The following is an 8,940-nucleotide window of genomic DNA, read 5'->3' on the forward strand; positions in this document are numbered from 1 at the left end:
ATTAGCTGCCTTCCAAATTTCTGGCAGTTCCCCTGTTTCCAGTGATTTGTTATACACTATGAAGAGTGCAGGCACAGTGCTTCTGCTCCTTCCCTTAGTATCCAAGGGGAGATTCCATCTGGGCCTATAGCCTTTGTCACATCCAACTCTAGTAAACACTTCTTTACTTCCCCGCTGGTAATCTCAAACTCTTCTAGTGGTTAACTATTCCCTCTCTTATCTCTGGAAACTCTCCTTGCTCTAAGGTGAAGACCTCCTGGAATTTCTTATTCAGTTCCTCACACACTTCCTCGTCGTTTGTAGTGAACCCTCCTGCCCCTATCCTTATATTCATTACCTGTTCCTTTACTGTTCTTTTTCTCCTGATGTGACTATGCAGCAACTTGGGTTGCTGCATAGCAACCCAAGGTAGCATAGGTTGAGTCTTTGCCTTGCTTGCGATGTTATTTTCGTATTGTCTTTCTGCCTCTCTTCTCATCCTGACATATTCATTCCTGGCATTCTTGTATCTTTCTCTGCTCTCAAGTGTCCTGTTATTCCTATAGTTTCTCCATGCCCTATTACTTTGCTGCTTAGCTAGCCCACATCTCTGATTAAACCATGGGTTTCTCATCTTCATTTCATTGGTTTCCTTTTTGACTGGGAAAAACTTGTTCGCTGCTTCCTTGTACATGTGCGTGATGAAGTCCATCATATCTTGGGCCGTCTTTTCCCTGAGCTCTATTTCCCATGTTATATCTGTTAGGAATTTTCTTAACTCCTCATAGTTTCCCTTTCGGAATGCCAGTTTTTTGTTTTCAGTACCCCTCCTCGAGGTCAATAACCCTTTTTCAACCAGATACTCAAACGCCAGTACACTGTGGTCGCTCATATCTTCTGGGGCCTCAAAGCCGATTTCCCTTATGTCGGAGTCGTTCAGATTGAAGACCAGGTCGAGTCTCGCTGGTTCATCGTTTCCTCTCATCCTAGTGGGTAACCTGACATGTTGGCTTAGAAAGTTTCTTGTCGCCATCTCCATTAGTTTGGCTCTCAATGTATCCTCTACTCCATACGGTTCCTTGTTGTGCGTGTGTGTGTGTACTCACCTATTTGTACTCACCTATTTGTGCTTGTAGGATCGAACATCTCTGTGACTCATCTGAGTTTCCAGTTTCCACCCATGTCCCCTCGTTCTGTTATTATTACGTGTGAACATTTCATCTATTTCCACTTTGTCAATTCCCCTGAGTATTTTGTATGTTCCTATCATATCTCCTCTCTCCCTTCTTTTCTCTAGTGTCGTAAGGTTCAGTTCCCTCAGACGTTCTTCATATCCCATCCCTCGTAACTCTGGGACAAGCCTCGCCGCAAACCTCTGAACCTTCTCCAGATTCCTTATGTGTTTCTTCAGGTAGGGGCTCCATGATGGCGAGGCATACTCTAAGACTGGTCTCACGTAAGCAGTGTAGAGCGTCCTAAAAGCCTCCTCACTTAGGTTTCGGAATGAAATTCTAATTTTCGCCAGTGTTGAGTACGCTGCTGTCGTTATCCTATTTATATGTGCCTCAGGAGTTAGATTAGGTGTCACATCCACTCCCAGGTCTCTTTCTCGAATCGTTTCAGTTAGGCAGTTCCCCTTCATTGTGTACTGTTCCTTTGGTCATCTATAACCTAATCCCATTTCCATAACTTTACATTTACTGGTGTTGAACTCCAGTAGCCATTTCCCTGACCATCTTTGCAACCTGTTTAAGTCCTCTTGGAGGATCCTACAATCCTCATCTGTCACAACTCTTCTCATTAATTATCCGTCATCCGCTAACATTGACATGTATGATTCCACTCCTGTAAATATATCATTTACGTAAATTAGAAAGAGGATTGGGCCCAGCACCGATCCTTGAGGTACTCCACTCGTTACTGTTCGCCAGTCCGACTTCTCGCCCCTTACCATTACCCTCTGGCTCCTTCCTATTAGGTAGTTCCTCACCCATGCTAGGGCCTTTCCGCTTACTCCTGCCTGCCGCTCAAGTTTGTAAAGCAGTCTCATGTGTGGTACTGTATCGAAGGCTTTTTGGCAGTCAATAAATATGCAGTCTACCCAGCCTTCTCTGGCCTGCCTTATCCTTGTTACTTTGTCATAGAATTCTAAAAGGTTTGTTAGGCATGATTTCCCTGTCCAGAACCCATGTTGGTGCTTGTTTACAAACCGAATGCTCTCCAGGTGCTCAACAAGTCTTAGCCTAATTATTCTTTCAAGTATTTTGCTGGGGATGCATGTCAGTGATAGGGGTCTGTAGTTAAGTGCCTCTTCCTTATCTCCTTTCTTGAAAATCGGTACGACATTTGCCTTCCAGCAACTGGGCAATTCTCCCGACATAAGTGACTCATTAAAGATCATTGCCAGAGGCACGCTGAGAGCCTGCGCTGCCTCTTTTAGTATCCACGGTGATACTTTGTCTGGTCCAACGGCTTTAGTTGCATCCAGTGTTGTCAACTGTTTCATTACCTCCTCTGCTATCACCTCTATATCTGATAGTCTTTCATCTAGGGTAATCTCTTCTTACAATGGGAGCCACTCAGGCTCGGTTGTGAACACTCCATGGAAGCTTGCATTCAGTACCTCGCAGATTTCCTTGTCGCTTTCAGTATATGCCCCTTCTGTTTACCTCTGTCTTGTCACTTGGTCATTTACCGACATATTCCTTCTTATATGGCTATGTAGTAATTTATGTTTCTTTTTTGCTTTGATTGCAATATCATTCTCATAATTTCTTTCCGACACTCGTCTTATGTTAATGTAATCATTTATAGCTCTGTTACATCTAATCCTGTTGTCCTCTGTCCTTTGTCTTCTGTACTTCCTCCACTCCCTCCTGCTTTTCACCTTTGCTTCCTGACACTGTCTATTAAACCATGGGTTATTATATTCCCTCCTGCTTTTTTCCTTTATTGTTGGAATAAATCTCCCTTCAGCCTCCTTGCATTTCAAAATAACTTGGTTTATCATACCTTGCACTGTTTTTCCTCTAAGTTCTTCTCCCACTGCACTTCTCACAGGTAGTCCCTTATCCTTCTGTAGTCCCCTTTTCTGTAATCAAGTCTCTTTGCTCGGACTTCTTGTCCTTTGGTCACAATTTTAAGCTCCATCATGTAGTCAAAGACTAGGACAGAATGGTCACTGGCTCCTAGTGGTATTTCATGTTCTAAATGCTCGATGTCTTCTACATTCTGATGAAAACGAGGTCTAATAGGCTGGGCGTATCCCCTCCTCTTTCCCTAGCGTCTTCCTTCGCATGCTGTGTTAGGAAATTCCTGTCAATAACGTCTACCAGCTTCGCTCCCCAGGTCTCCTCCCTGTCATGGGGATTCCTCGTTTCCCATTCTATCTCTCCGTGATTTAGGTCCCTCATGGCCAGCAGGTTCGCCTTCATTCTATGCGCTATAGTTGCTGCCCTCTGCAGTTAATCTATACATGCCTTGTTTCTGTCCTCATACCCCTGCCTGGGCCTTGGGTGATGGTTGGGTGGGGTTTGGGGGTGAGTGGAAGAGGGGTGATGGTTGGGTGGGGTTTGGGGGTGAGTGGAAGAGGGGTGATGGTTGGGTGGGGTTTGGGGGTGAGTGGAAGAGGGGTGATGGTTGGGTGGGGTTTGGGGGTGAGTGGAAGAGGGGTGATGGTTGGGTGGGGTTTGGGGGTGAGTGGAAGAGGGGTGCAGTGGAAGCTGGGATGGAGCAGATGGAAGTGAAGGCAATGGGGTAGAAGTGGCAGGGGAGTAGGAGGGGGTAGTAGGGGAGGGGGGATGGGAAGGTGGGTTTTGGGAGGGCATGGCTTGACCCACTGGGGTCGTTGACAGGTGTGATGTAGCAGGGGCAGGGGAGTTGTTGGGGAAGTGCAAATGTGGAAGGGGCAGGGGGGTTTTGGGGGGGATGAGGCAGGGAGGAGGTAGAGGAGGGCTGAGTTGGGGAGGATGTGACTTAGGAGGCGGTCTGAGAGGTGACCTGGGAGGTGGCCTGGGAGGTGACCTGGAAGGTGACCTGGGAGGTGGCCTGGGATGTGACCTGGGAGGTGAGGCTACCTGAGAGGCAAGGGGTACGGTGTCGTGCTTGCCATCTATTCTTGTGGGCTATTTGCTCATCTTTCGTCATAAACTTTTCAATAAACACATTGTAATGGGTTTCACTTCCTCTGAGTAAATGCTTGTTCCTCATTATATACTCCACAGCCTCCTCATTGGAGAATTGCACCAGAACAGGTCTATTCTTGGTACAATTGTAAGGTCCAACCTGCCGGCTAATATCCACCTCGTGTTCTGCCATTCCTGGTCCAATACATCTCAATATCTCATTCAATTCATATTTTTCCGTCTCTATTCTTTCTTGTCTTGTTGTTGCCACAGTTTCGAATAACCCGTGTATTATAATGGTTCATTGTCATGCTGGTAGCCCGTCCCATGGGGATTCCCCATCCCAATCGCACTCACTAACCCATCCCCCACTAATCCTCTGTCCTTAGCCATGCTGTTAATCCTTCCTAATTCGTTTGTGATCCGAGCACATTCCCTCTCCCAGTCCTCTCTTCCCTTCCTAATCTCTTCCTGAAAATAGAGCATAAGCTCCTGTTTCTGCCTCTCTACTGCATCACGTATTTGCTGAAATAACTCGCTTTTTATCCCTTGGATTAGATCCCCCATCCAATCGCTCCTTCTCTCTACAAATATACCTATTAATTTGTCTATAAATCTGTCCTCCTCCTCGTCCCTGCTGGTGATTGAGCGTGAACCCCTTCCTGATCTTGTCATTGCAGTAACAACCTGGCCAAAAAGGGCGCTCCTCAATACCTTGCACAATCTGCAGCACAAACAGGTGAGAAGGTGCTCCACGCGGTTGGTTAAGTGTGAGGTGGCGGCGTCCCAGCATCCAGAGTCACAGCTGGTGAGGTCACGTCCACGCTACTCGGCTCCACAATTCCACAATGCCACCATGTACATAACACATATTTTCTATGGTGTTGTTTCTACTGTTTTTCTTCACTTTCTTGTGGTTTGAGTGAGCTTGCTAGATGTTCAATCACTCATACATTTATATATGCATATACACTGATTATCCCTCCCAATTCACTAGCTTCCCAGAGGAGGAGCTTCCCAGACCCTTCTGCCCACCACGGCTGTCCGAACATCAACTGTGTATGTGTGTGTGTGTGTGTGTGTGTGTGTGTGTGTGTGTGTGTGTGTGTGTGTGTGTGTGTGTGTGTGTGTGTGTGTGTGTGTGTGTGTGTATTTACTATTTCCATTTGCCGAATCTAGCTATTAGCTCCTAGACCCAGCCTTTGTAACCAAACTAATTTCTTTTGTTATGTCTACTACATACATTTTTTAACACACGCACACACACACATCCCCAGGAAGCACCTCGTAGCAGTTATCTAACTCCCAGGTACCTATTTACTGGTAGGTGAACAGGATCATCAGGGTGAAAGTACCTACGCCCATTTGTTTCTGCATCCGCCGGGAATCAAACCCGGGTTATAAGGACTACGGCCCCATAGCGCTGTCCACTCAGTCGCGAGGCCCCCTAACAAACCTGTGTGAGTGTGTACTCACCTATATGTACTCACCTATTTGTTGCGGGGATTGAGCTCTCGGGATTGGCGGGGATCTTTGGTCCTGCCTCTCAACTGTCAATCAACTGGTGTACAGTGTCCTGAGCCTACTGGGCTCTATCATATCTACATTAGAAACTGTGTATGGACTCAGCTTGCACCACATCACTTCCTAGTGCATTCCATTTACTAACTACTCTGACACCGTAAAAATTCTTTTTAATGTCTCTGAGGTTCATTTGGGTACTAAGTTTCCATCTGTGTCCCCTTGTTCGTGTTCCACCAGTGCTGAAGAGTTTGTCTTTTTTCACCCTGCCAATTCTCCTGAGAATTTTGTAGGAGGTTATCATGTCTCCCATTTGTCTTCTGTTTTCCAGGGACGTGAGGTTCAGCTCCTTCAGACTTTCCTTGTAGCTCATGCCTCTCAGTTCCGGGACAAGTCTGGTGGCATACCTCTGAATCTTCACTAACTTTGTCTTGTGTTTAACTAGATACGGACTCCAGGCAGGAACTGCATATTCCAGGATTGTTCTGACATAAGTGGTATACAGGGTCCTGAACGATTTCTTATAAAAGTTTCTGAAGGCAGTTCTTATGTTGGCCAACCTAGCATATGCCGCTGATGATATCTTTTTGATGTGGGCCTCTTGGGACAGGTTCGGTGTGATATTAACTCCCAGATCTTTCTCTCTATTTGACTCGTGCAGGATTTCCCCTCCCAGATGGTACCTTGTGTTCAGCCTTCTGCGCTCTTTGCCTAATTTCATTACTTTACACTTTCCTGAGTTGAACTTTTGCAGCCATTTTCTAGACCATTCCTCCAGTTTATCCAGGTCATCCTGTAGTCTCTGTCTCTCTTCATCTGTCTTGATTCTTCTCATAATTTTTGAATCATCAGCAAACATTGAGAGGAATGAGTCTATACCCTCTGGAAGATCGTTCACATATATTAGAAACAGGATGGGTCCAAGTACTGAGCCCTGTGGGACTCCGCTGGTGACATCTCGCCACTCTGATGTCTCTCCCCTCTCAGTTACGCGCGGTTTCCTGTTGCTTAGATACTCCCTTATCCATTGGAGCACCTTACCTTTTACTCCTGCCTGTTGCTCCAACTTTTGTAACAGCATTTTATGGAGTACTGTGTCAAAGGCTTTGTGACAGTCCAAGAAAATGCAGTCTGCCCACCCTTCTCTTTTTTGCCTAATTTTTGTTGCTTGGTCATAGAATTCTATTAAACCTGTGAGGCACGATTTACCATCTCTGAACCCATGTTGGTGGTGTGTCACAAAACTATTTCCCCTCCAGATGCTCCACGAGCCTTTTCCTCACGATCTTCTCCATCACCTTGCATAGTATACAAGTTAGGGAAACTGGCCTGTATTTCAGTGCCTTCTGCCTGTCACCCTTTTTGTATACTGGGACTACATAAGCTGTCTTACAACTTCCCAGTAGGTCTCCTGTTTCTAGTGACCTGTTATACACCATAGAGAGTGGCACACTTAGTGCCTCTGCACCTTCTTTTAGTATCCACGGTGAGATTCTGTCAGGCCCAACAGCCTTTGTCACATCCAGCTCCAAAAAATTCCTTTTGACCTCTTCACTGGTGAGGTCAAATTCCTCCAAGGTGGCTTGGTTTGTTTCATTTAGTGCAGGGGCTTCTTGTTCTTCTGTGAAGACCTCCTGGAATCTACTGTTGAGTTCTTCACACACCTCCTTTTCATTCTCTGTGTATCTGTTCTCCCCTTTTCTCAGGTTCATCACTTGTCCTTCACTGCTGTTTTCTTCCTGACGTGACTGGAGCAGTTGGGTCTTAGCTTTACATTGTCATTTTCATACTGTTTCTCTGCTTCTCTCCTCACTCTGAGGTACTCAATCCTGGCCCTCTGGTATCTCTTCCTGCTCTCTGGTGTTCTGTTATTCCTGTAGTTTCTTTATGTTTTTTTACTCAATTGCTTCGCTACCTTACATTCCAGGTTGAACCATGGATTCTTCTGTTTTTTTCGTTTTTCTCCTTATGGACTGGGGTAAACTTATCTGTAGCTTCCTGACACTTTTGGGTGACATAATCCATCATATCCTGCACAGTCTTCTCTCTGAGTTCGGTTTCCCATGGTATTCCCCTTAGAAAGTTCCTCATCGCATCATATTTTCCTTTCGGTAATTTAATCTTTTCCCTTCCAGTCCCATCCTTGGATATGTTATCCCTACCTCCACCAAATACTCAGATACCAAGACAATGTGGTCACTCATCCCTATTGGGGCGTCAAATTTGATTCTCCTTACTTCTGATTCATTCAATGTGAATATTAGGTTGAATCTAGCTGGTTCGTCACTGCCTCTCATTCTTGTGGGTTCCCCTGACATGCTGGCTTAGAAGGTTCCTTGTTGCCACTTCCAAGAGTTTAACTCTCCATGTATCTTCACCTCCATGTGGGTCCCCATTCTCCAAGTCTATCTTTCCATGGTTGAAATCACCCATGATTAAGAGTCTGGAGCCACTCCTGCAGGCAACTGAAGTTGCTCTCTCTATTATAATAATGGTTGCCATGTTGTTCCTATCAAACTCCTGTCTGGGTCTTCTGTCGATTAGGGGAGAGTTGTAAATGACCGCAACTATTATCTTAGGCCCACCCATTGTTATAGTTCCTGTTATGTAATCTCTGAACCCGTCACAGCCCGGAATTTCCATCTCATCAAAACTCCAGTCTTTCCCTATCAGCAGGGCCACTCCTCCACCTCCTCTCCCTTCCCTCTCTTTCCTCTCTATATGGTAGTCCTTTGGAAACACAGCATATGTTAAGACTCCTGACAATTTTGTTTCCATGAGTCCTATTGCATCTGGGTTCTCTTTTTGTACCCTTTCTGCCAGTTCACTAGCCTTATTGGTAATCCCATCCATATTTCAGTACATTACCTTGAAGCTCACTTTCCTATATCCATTTTCACTCTCTTTTCCTACAAGTGTAAAAAGGTGTTGAATGGTCATTGCTACTTGGGTAGGCTCATTCTCCTGTGAGGTAGTTGCCAGGAGTTCAGGGGGAGGTGGAGTGAGGGATAGAGGGCTGAGGTCTCGCCTAGGCCTGCTTGGGGCAGGAAGAAGACCAGGGTATGGGAACGTAGGGGATACTGTGGGTAAGGGATGATTTGTGGAGAGGGATGATTTGGGTGATATGGTGGGCATTGTGCAGGGGCAAGGAAGGATATGTGCTGGGGTAGGAGGGGGGCCTTAAGGGGTCGTGAGTTGGGGTGTTGCAGTCCCCCCTGGGGTTCCTGAATTGTTGGATTGGGGTTCCCTTCTCCTCTCTGGGATTGCTTGGTTGGAGACTGAAGTTCCCTGGCTCCCTTCTGTCTCTCTGCACCTT

This window comes from Procambarus clarkii, chromosome 29 (genome assembly GCF_040958095.1).
Source record: "Procambarus clarkii isolate CNS0578487 chromosome 29, FALCON_Pclarkii_2.0, whole genome shotgun sequence".
NCBI lineage: Eukaryota > Metazoa > Arthropoda > Malacostraca > Decapoda > Cambaridae > Procambarus > Procambarus clarkii.